Source organism: Hippopotamus amphibius, chromosome 13 (assembly GCF_030028045.1).
Source record: "Hippopotamus amphibius kiboko isolate mHipAmp2 chromosome 13, mHipAmp2.hap2, whole genome shotgun sequence".
Classification (NCBI taxonomy): Eukaryota; Metazoa; Chordata; class Mammalia; order Artiodactyla; family Hippopotamidae; genus Hippopotamus; species Hippopotamus amphibius.
Window position 1 is genome coordinate 80,690,864 of NC_080198.1, and position 11,050 is coordinate 80,701,913.

Consider the following 11,050-nt stretch of genomic DNA (forward strand, 5'->3'; position numbering starts at 1 on the left):
TGGATGCTCACTAGACAAACCTCCAGGAATTCAACCCTTCTAGTTCAAAATTTCTCCCCTTTCATGCCTTGTGATCAGAGTAGGAATAGGAGTAGGACTGCATTTATGTAGTATCAAAATGATAAGCTACACTAATTGTACTGGTAAAAATAATGATGAGAAATCATAAAGCATGTGGGTTCACATGGAGGCTGGACAATGACTACTATAGAGGATGATCTGGATAAAATGACCAGATCCTCCCCTAGTGATGGGCAGACGCCACCCCCTCCCTCTCCCCACACACACCTCCACCCACGTCCTTACCCGGCGATTTATAAGCCAATCCCTGGGATCTCTCCTCTGCACTCCCCACCAAAGGCAGGAACATTACCTCCAGAAAGGCAGACAAATGTAAGAGGACGGCAAAGAGAGGGAGCAGGACAGCCAGAGGACCTTGTTGCTGCATATTTCACATTGTTTAGAAATTTGAACAAAAAGTCTATTCGAAAGTATATGCCTGGATAAAGTCTAACTGAGCAAAATAACAGTTACTACTCAATGCCCTCATGAATTATGTAAAACTGGCAAAGAAGTCCGGCATCACTTCTTATTAATAAGTCTTACCTAACCCATTAATTTCCTTTTTTTTTTTTTTTTATTGCTGAAGAAATTTCTTAAAACTATTCTTATTTCTATTCCTTACTCTTACTGCCCTGCCCAGAAGGAGATGGAAGAGGAGACATTCTGAACCAGAGAACTTTGGTAAGAGGGAAAAGAACTCAGCCTGTGCTTTTGGTTAATTGACATAAAAGGTCTTATGGGGGTGGCGGAGGTAACAATTTAAATGCTTCTGAAGTCAGAACTTCCCAATACGTGTAACCATTTTCTCCAACTACTGTTTCTTGACAGCAGACATACTTATATTCAAATATAAATACAAATTAAAAACTACACTGAATTATCTGTCATTCCTTCCTCTTATTAGCCTTTCCCAGAATTAGCTGTGAATTTACTTCCATTAGAAGCCCTGGGTAAATTTAAAAAAAAAAATCTATGAAACCATTATAAATTTTATAATGAAGAGTTCAAAGGCCTATAATATGACTTTTCTACAGACCAAACTTTTTTCTGTTGTAACTAAATGATACAGAAGTCTATACGGAACATTTCATTTAAAAACAAAGTAAGGGACTATTTCAAGTTTGAATGATGCAATTTTGAGGAAAAAAAAAGAAAAAAGCATCAATATATATACAACATTTTAGGGAATCTACCTCCTTTTCTGCCTTATGAGTCACTGAAGTTATCATTCAATTATGTTTAAACATCTTATCTCTGATTAGTATGTTTGTCAAAGGCCTTATGAGGAAACTAAGAGTGAAAGTCCACCCTCTAACTGCACATACTCTTCTTGGGGGAGAATTAATGTAACTAAGTGTTCAAATACCATGGATAAATGCAGAAATGAAAGTCAAAGAAAAGCAAAAGAAACTGGCAAGCAACAGTCTGATGTAGGACTTGCGTGTTGAAACCATAAAGGATGAGAATTTGAAAGCACAGAGGGAAAAAAAGCACAACAGTTCAGGTGGGGGATACCCTGAAGCAAACGCGTAGAGAAATGAACCCAATAAACAGAACGTGCTGGGGAGTCGGAGGAAGTAAACAAGGGTGATACAGCAGCGGGACAACAGAGAGCCCTGAAAGCCAGGATTCCCATGTGAAAATGAATGGCCAGGAGCCCAGGTTCAAGCATCATATCCCGGCTTGGACTGTCCTGATGACTTCAGAGCTCTGCACCCCCAGGTCATGGTTTGTAAGATGCGACTCCTACTAGATAATGCTCAGAGGCAGAATGAGGATAAAGATGATAGAATGTATGAGTAAGCAATTTGCAAAGTACAAAAAAAGCTGTATGAATCTAACACTCTACTATTGTTCAAAGGAACTGAGTATTTCCAACAAATGGTAGTGTCAGAGATGGCAACTACAACATTTTCCCACCAACATTCCTAGTAAACCTCAGCCCTGAGCCAGTAGAGTTCCTTCTGGATACTGATGATCACAGGTATTGGTTTTAATTAAACTCACGCTCAGATCAATACCATGGTTTCCTGCTATGATGCTCCAGGTTCACACAAAGGCCACACAGGCCAGTGAAACACTTCTCCTTTTCCTCTCTTATTTTTCTTCCCCTCCACTATTGTCTTTCCTTTCCCACTCTCCATCTTGCTCTAATTCCGTTTCTTTCTTACTTCTCCTTCCAGTTTCCCTTACTCTCACTTTAGCTCCATTAAGATATAGTCTCACAAATGTCCCTGAAGTATTTTCAAAACTAGGAAAAAACAGAGTCAGTGATTAGAATTAATAGTCCTTAAAATAGTTTCACCCTTGACCTTATCTACAAATTTCACTGCACTCCCCCCACCCCCCCAAATAGACAGGCAAACCTGTTTGACTAGTTTTCCTCTTAGTCCCGCTCTCCCGATGGGCTGGTGAGTACACATGAATCACAGGTACAGCAGCACAAATGTAAAGGCTATGTAAAGCACATGGCCTTCTTCAGAAGGAGAAGCCAGGGCCAGGGGCCTGCAGGGCAGGCGCCATCCTTCCCCTCCCCGCTCCCCCCCAGTCTAGAATCAGATTAAGCCTTTATCTTACAGGTTTAAGGTGGTGGATGTGACTGTATTTACAGTGTGGTACAGAGGTGTCCCCAAGTTTTATTGGTGGTGGTAGTGTGTTTGCTTAAATCCATTAGGAAAGTTTGAATTTGCAAAACAGATTAACCAAAATGGGATTCTTTTTATAGAGAGATGTAACTTTGAGATTGCTTTAAATAGCCAAGTCTCTGAGTACATTTAAAATATGATATGTTTTAAAATCATTGGCCATATTTTTTTGGACTGTCAACTATTTCAAACATATGGAAACGTATAAAGATTAACATAAAAAAAAAATCAGAGTACTCATCAACTATATTTTAAGAGTTAAAATTTTGCCTTTCAAGTGTTTTGAAATTTTTAAATTCTATACATATGATTCAATTTATAAAAACTGAATTTTATACAACTTTTTAGGAACATATTATAAAAAATACACCATATTTGTACACTTGATTCTACTTTTCAAAAAATTTTTAAATCCATGGGAACATTTTGTTTAAATTAAAACATCCCGCTTGGAGGAAAATTAGCCCCAAGATTATTATTAAAGCAAGTTATAGCCAATGTAATAGCTAAAAAAGTATAATGGTGTCTTGAAAATGTGTCAAGTATTAAACTTCTTTGAAATAGAATTGAAAAGTGCAAAATAATTTTACACATATGTTTGTATTCATAATATTCCCAAATCAGGCAAATATTTACCAAACCAGTTACAATGTAAATTTATTTAGTGAGCTGGAATACCAATAGGTGTACTTCTGTTCTCTAAATCAAGTCAAGGGAAATTATACCTCCAGTAGAGTGACTGTTTCCATTATTAGTAATTCAGATAAATAGCACAAAATAATAGTTTTGCTAATAGGCAAAATAAACAGTATCTCTGAAATGTTCCTAACTATATGTTCCTTCTATCTAATCCAAATGTTTTAATACTTACATAAATTTCCAGCCAGAGAGTAGGAACTGACCTAGGCTGTCCTACATACATACCCTGCCATTCACAAACCTGAAGGTTCCATTTTTGTCTGGGCTCTGCACACCTAAATGCTGACCTCACGTCTAAGTCAATTTCAATGTGGCAATTGTCATCTCTGTAAGGGAGTCCTGAGCAGGACAGTATAGAGTCCAAATCTGAGTTGGTGAATATGCAACATGGAACTAGCAGAAGTCCTAAACTGAAAATCACCCACACAGACCACTATGCTTTGCAAGAGTGGAATCATACACTGTGAGGGAGTTAGCACAACAGACCGAAACTCAACTCCAAAACAGAGAGGTCCTGATAACAAAAAATGTAGCTAGAGGACTTCAGGGAAAAAAAGTCATCAAAGATTAAAAACTACATACATAATGGACTTTGATGCACCTTAAAAATACTAAACATCTAATTTCATTTTACTCAAAAAACATTTATTGGGTGTCCTAAAAATTATGTACTATTCTACATGCTATGTAAACAAATGCTAAGTAGTGAATATTGATAAGTACGTACTGAAACAGACTAATTTGGACCAAAAAAGAATAATAGATATTTATAACCAATTAATCACCAATACACCGAACAACCAACTAGTAAACACTGCACTATGTTCAATTGTTGACTGGTTCCCAAACCAGTTCATATATGTAAATTTTTTTCAAAATACCCACTAATTACAGGGTAAAATAATCCATATACATATTAAAATAGAAATCTAATTTTAGTTGTTTATCTCTAATATAAAACATTACTTCATCCAAATAGAGAAAATCCTAAGGAAAAAAGTAGGTATTTGTAAATATTACTAAGTCAACCCAATTTTTTAAGAAATCTATGAATCAGTCCTTTCCCTCTTACAGAGGTTAATACCTGATTTCCATAGTATTGATTTTTAAGACCCCTTTAGACATGGAAGTGCCTTCTGAATCAAACATTAAATTACATTTTGTTCAGTTCTAATATCACCTATCTTGTTTTTTATTGTTTTTGTTTTCAGAGTCTTCTAAAATGAATACTCTGCCCTTATTAGACTATCTAAGAAACTAGAACTCAAACTCACTTAAATACCAAGAAACTTTAAATAAGATGTTGAAAAATGTCTATGATTTGATTAGCAGATGCTTTTAAAAAGTAACAAAGATGCTATGGACCCTCCAGCCTGGTGGAAGCATTGTTTGTCCTCAGGAAGCTAACATCTCCGCAGAGCTCTTGACATAACCCTGCCCCCCTCTTCAAGGAATCTGTTCCAATGGTTCCCTTCAAACTTTTCAATTGCCCCTATTGTACTGGCTTCCTCCTCAAAGGCTATAAATATGACCAAGTATCCATCTTAAATATATCTTTTAATCACCCTCCCTAAACCCTGAGAGCTAGTACTGCTGAAAGCAATAGTCTTTACAGACCTCCCTATCACCAAATCCAAGTTCTGCTTTCCATAAAACAGCTAGCACTTATTGAACACAAACCAGTAACCTTCCAGTCACTGAGCCTGATAGACTTTATCTCATTTGATCCTCACAGGAGCCCTGGGAGGTCACATTCTGAGCCTCATTATGTAAATGAGAAAGGGAACTAAATTCTGGGTTCAAGGTCACAGAGCCAGTCAGGGGCAGAACCAAGACTGTCCCACACCCCTGATTTTAGTACTTAGCCTCTCACTTCTTGAAATTCTTTCCTCCTTCAGCTAATAAAAGCTACTCTCCCCTAATTTTCCTTCCGAATTTCACTATATACTTTCTCTTTCTTTACTGCTCCCTATATCTCTATCCAGTGATTTGATTTTAGAATCTCTCCAGGCTTCTATTTCCATCTTACTCTCTGAACCTGCCCTAGATCTACTGACTTCCTTTTTTTTTTTTTTTTTTTTTGCAACCACCTATATGTTGAAATGGCTAAAGCAGTCTGTCCATGCACCCATCCATTAACCTATCCATTTATCTACCTACCTATGTAGCCCAAACCTCTCTGCTCAGAAATTCTGTGCAATGATCCATCAGACACTCATCTCCGGTGGATTTTCTATAAGCACTTCATATTCTACATGTCCAAAACAGAACTCTATCATCCTTGGTCCTCAAACCTGCTTCTCCTTTAAAGTCCCTATCCCATCCTCCCATATCACCCACCATTTAACCAGTCACCTAATCCAAGAGAGTCTACCACCTTAACATCTATGTGACCAAACCCTTTTCTTCATCTCACTGCCACCACTTTGTTTAAAACAACCTTGAAGAGAAAATGGTCCACACACCTTAGGATGGCAAACAGCCCTCCGTGATCTTGCCCTTGTCTATACTGACTCCTCTGCTGTTACCTTCCCTGTGAAGCCTCTCTACTGTCTCCATGTAGAACTGGCCACTTCCAAATGCCTGTTCAGGGCATTTTGCATTTCTCTGTCACAGCACTCACAGAGCATACAGCACTATTTTGTACATATGAAAACTAACTTGTTTTCTGTCTATCTAATCCTCTTAAACTCAGAGACCTCCCATGGTCTTATGTGCCTGCATATCCCCAGCGTATAAGAGCATAGGGCCCAATGCATGGTATGCTTTTAATAAATATGTGTTGAAAAAAAGGATGTTTGTGAAATGTTTTCAATTAGGAAGATATGATTATCACTGTTTTCAAGACTAAATTAAACAACTTTATTCAAACTCATTTGATTATGTAGCCCCATATGTGTGTATGCAAAGTAATATTGAAACGACTCACCTAGCTTCAAGTATGGGCACCAGGATTATCAAACCACACTTCCTATTCCTGGCTTCCAGAATAGAGAAATACTGCCAACATTACATACAGCTAGTCAATTTCAATGAAGGAACGCACGATGTAAAATATCATTGTATGCTTATTCCTAAACAATCTGGAGTTACCATAAGAAAACTTTTTTTTAAGGGTTGCTTCAGTTTCTCGGAAAAGCAAAGATCTTCCAGAAGACTGAATGTCTAAAATTAAGACAAACTTCGAAAGATCTCATGTACAAAATTTTCTATAAAAGAAAAAAGTAAACATTAAAACCATTTATATAGAAGCTACCCTTCTAGGAACCTCAGCCACTGAGCTCACTATTTAGCTCAGAAACAAGTACCAAGAACAGCAAGTTATTAGTCCCAAATTACACAGGCTTTATACTCAAGCAATAGCCCACATCATTTCAGGGGAAAAAAAAAAAAAAGACAACAGATAATACAGCAGCAGGGCCTACTCACACCCTGACAGCAGCAGAAAGTGATAGCTGATAACAGAAAGAAGACCCAGAAAAACCATAAAAAAAAAAAAGAGTACTTCTGTCTCCATTCTAGTATTTCAACCCGGCAGGCTGAGACCATTTACTATAAACAAAAACAAGCCCTATACACCTTAAGGAATAGCACTCTTCAATTCTTTATGAATTCATGTTCATAAAGACAGTCCAACAACAAAAAAAACTTACATCCTGGGGAGTAAGTAAGAGTGTAACATTTAGAAACTGCCTGTTTTAACAGCTAGATTTTTAAAGTTTCAGTAATTAATGATGTGAGGGGTCAGCTATTTAGAAAATGCACTTATGTAAATAAGCAATAACCCAGATGGTGTCAAATAAATGAGATATTATTATATATTGAAAAAACAATCAAACGTTCTTACTCTCCTGGTGTACTCTGGAAATCTAATGTGAATTAAACAGCATCAGGTCAATACTATCTTATAAATAAGCACATAAATTAACTTTGAAAAGCAGTCTGAGAATTTAGAGTGTGGTTATTTTCTTTCTTTGCCATCAATATTTACATGGTAATTAAGCTGATAGGTATTCATAAGCTACCATGAAATGTTTTAAGTAATTTAAATCAAATGGGAACAGTCAAACTCTTTACACACAAAAAAAGATTTTACAAAAAATAAATTTTGTTACAAATATTTTCATTTACTCCATTGGTTTACTTATTCTAATACATGCACCAGGCATTAGTACAAAAAGCATAAAGCTCCGGAAATTGTAGATTTAAAAAGAGTTTGAATTTCTACAGCAGTATTATAAAGAGAAAGTCATAAGTACAGTTTGTACTCAGTTATGCCCAAGCGACTAATATACTATCAAGCTATTACTAAATGTCAGGGCACTATGCTTCGTTGTAGTTTTTAAATACTCCTATAGCACTAAATCACACTACACAAGGTGTCAACGTTACCTTGTGGGCGACAGGCAAATCAAATACTTGAGTGTTTCCCTTAGAATTATCCAGAATAGGTGAACAGAGACATTCCAAAAGCAAAACATCAAACTGCTTGGAGGTAGTTTCTACAGGAGAAAACTAGTCCACTATTTCTCTCTGAGACAGAAAAAGAAGGGCTGATTTATGATCTAATTAAATTAACTCAAAGTTTGGATTCCCTCACTATACAATATTGATGTGCAGGACTCTTCCATTAATTTAAAAATCTCCAGGGAATAAAATGTGATTACTCCTAACACTATTAAAACACCAATTAAAAAGCACTTCCTAACCGTCCTTCGAGTGGCATTTTTTTCTGGGAGTAAGTGGAAATAAAGCACACCAATTACACCAATTCCGAGTGGAGACTTTTTTTCTTTGAACATGAAATTACCAAACACAGAAACAACAGCACACTTGGCACGTAGCCAAACCACCACACCTTCACGTCATTCATCTTGGAAAACTTATTACACAAGGTGACAGCCCGAGGGAAGCCGAAGGTTTTACAGTAGTGTTTTTTTCTACCTTTTCTGGGTGGAACCCACCTGAGATAAAAGGCTGCCTCTATTACTAACTGGTTCATAATGGAGGAGACTCTGTGGATGATGCCTCACTGAGAATGCTGCCCACTCCTGCCCCTCGTGACACGCCCTCTCTCCCTTGAGAATGACTCGTTAACACAATCCAGGCTTCCAAGTTAGTCTGAGGACTTTCAGAAGTTCTCTCACTTCTTCCCCCCTCCCCGCCCCCCGCCCGGTTGCTTTAAGGTGACGGGAACCAGAGGTACAGGTACAGAAGTGGTCCTTTCCCTAAGGAAGTACTGCAGAGCGGCACGTTCCGCGTACTCAACTTCACAGACCCTCAATCAGACCAGTGAATTTACACATACAGATTGAGTAACCCCCTCCCCACCCGTGGCTGTCCTTTGGCGCTGTCGCACTCCGAGGCGGTCGGCCTCCTACAACCGCGCATCCCAGGCCCCCTCGCCGCTCCTCCAGCCCGTGGAAGGCGCCCTACCTCCCGCAGCGCGTCCTCCTCTCGCCTCCTCTCTACCCCGCACACGCTGCCCTAAAGCAAGGGCACGCCACAGGGTGCCCGCATCCGCGCGGAGACCCTGCCGCCGCTGTCCACTCCCGGGGTCGCACGGGCTCGCGGGCGCTGAAAGCTCCTTGTCTCCGTGCGTGTGCAGCCCCAGGACACGCGCTACTCCCAGCGCACCCCAGGTCTAGTTCCGCCTCAAGGAGAGGACGAAGCAGAGGAGAGTTGGAGAGTTTCCGAAGCACCTCCCGGGCCCCCATCCCCTGGCTAGCAGCGGGCTACGGCCTTGGGGCTCCGCGGTGCCCACCGCTCCACGGTCAAGTGCAAGGTCCTTGGCCAGGGCCGCGCCGGGTGATCCCTTCTCTCAGGCTGCACGCGCGAGCGCGAGAGGACCCTCACACGGGTGCCATATGGGAGGGAAAGGAGCACGGGCCCGACGGAAGCAGCCTGGGGAGATCTCCTTTACAGCCCTCGGCCCCAGCCCTCGGCCCTTCTCCCTTATCCACCCCCAACCCCTACCTCCCTCAGCCCAACCCCATCTGCACTTTCTGATCCCTACCCCCACCCCTGGACCGCAGCCATTCGCCCAGCACTCACCTCCGCGCAGCAAACAACGCCCCTCTCCTCTAGCCAACCCACCCCGCCTTCCGCCCGCCGGAACGGCGTGGTCCCTCCGCTTACCTCGGCTCTCGGCTGCTGCGCGTGAGTTTGAGCGCGTCTCCGCCGCGTAATTGTATCCGGGGACAGAAGGGACCCGTGTTTGTGCGCTGGATCAGGTGTCGCCGCCTCCGGTGGCTTGGGGTCGTGAGGGAGGCTGCAGAGTTAGTGCGTTAGCTTAGGACGGACTCTCCGGACTCACAACTGATGGCAAAGCTTTACCCGTGCCCTCCCTCGGGGCCGCAGCGCGCCTGCTCTTCCGCGGCTCCTCGCGGGCGACCGGGCCCCCACCCCCACCCCCCACCCCGAGCCGCGCCGCGCCCCGCCCCGCCCCGCGCGCGGCTAGCAGGGCTGGAGCGCGCCCCTCTCCTCCCGCGCCTGGCTCAGCGGGGCACGACGACGCGGGCCGCCACGCGCTCAGCCGCGCATCACACGCCGGGGGCTGCGAGCGCCTGCTGCTCGCTCGGCTGGGGCGTGGACGCGGACGCGCCTTCGTGCCTCAAGCTCGCGGGCTGAGCGAGGGGCAGAGTCCTGGGACCGCGATGCTCGCGGGCGGGCTGGGACGCTCGCGAGCCCTCGGGTGCTCCAGCCGGGAACCCTGGGACTGGCACGTGGCCCCGCCCCCCGTTCCCCCCGCGAGGCGTGCCCTATGCCCTCTCTGCCACCTCCCCTCTGGTCCCCGTGCCCGCCTTTTTTAATCACGCCAGCGCCGCGCGAACCTGCGTGGTGTGGTGGCAGCGCGCGTGCTCTACCTTCCCAGCCTCCTAGTCGGCCTCCCTCCTCCGGAACCCATTAAAAAGTTGAACTTGGGCTAGGAGGCGGAGGAGATACGCGAAGGAAAGTGGGTGGGGGGCACTTAGGTGCCACCTGCCTCCTGAATCAGAAAGCGTCAGTGAGCGCGAGTTTGGGGATCCCGGAGAAAAGAAACGGGGTTGCTAGGCTCAGTAACATCCCTCCTCGCAGGGTCGTGCTGAAAGGGCCGTTTATTCTTTGCCTGGTTGAGTCTGCGGCGACTTTATCCTGACCAATCTGTGTTTGCCAGCAGCAGATCCTTGCCAAGTTGGCGTCCCGGCCAGGAAGCAACTTTGCGTCCCCAGGCCTGCTGGAGCAGCCCTTCCTGTGGCGCCTCAGACCCGAGAGCCCAAGCGCCTTTATGAGGCTGACCAGACAGGGCGAGCTTCCTGGAAACCAGGAAGATCTAGTAGTGTTGTTGGCTTTTGCTTTGAGCATGATTGGCAGTGTATTCGATAAATATATATACGGCATAGCTTTCAGAAAAGCAAAAAATCATGTCGGGTGTAAGCTCCAGAAGCTGAGATGCCGCCACTGCACGTGAACGTTATACGTTTAAACACTGGAATTAGAAAAAATGCCAAGTCAGGCCATTCTTCCCTTGCTCCAAACTGAATTTCAAAAATAGATTGGGATTTTGTGCCCTTAGAAAAGGAAGCGGAGATTTTGTTTTATTGTATATGGTATTACTTAATGTTAAATGGGGGGGAAACTAACATATACTGTTATGTTCATTT

General features: G+C 43.0%; 1 protein-coding gene across 3 annotated transcripts in view; it reads right to left on the reverse strand.

Moving 5' to 3' along the window:
* The window catches only part of UGT8 (UDP glycosyltransferase 8), a 78,225-nt gene extending 68,046 nt beyond the window's left edge, over window positions 1–10,179 (reverse strand). The window contains exon 1 of one of the 3 annotated variants that reach the window (XM_057704419.1): window positions 9,546–10,179. The gene's annotated coding sequence lies outside the window, so the exon portion shown is untranslated. Of the gene's footprint in view, window positions 1–8,843; window positions 9,361–9,461; window positions 9,522–9,545 lie in introns of those variants that run through there. The other 2 variants (XM_057704421.1, XM_057704420.1) reach the window with 2 other exon arrangements.
* Between the last annotated feature and the right edge of the window lie 871 nt (window positions 10,180–11,050).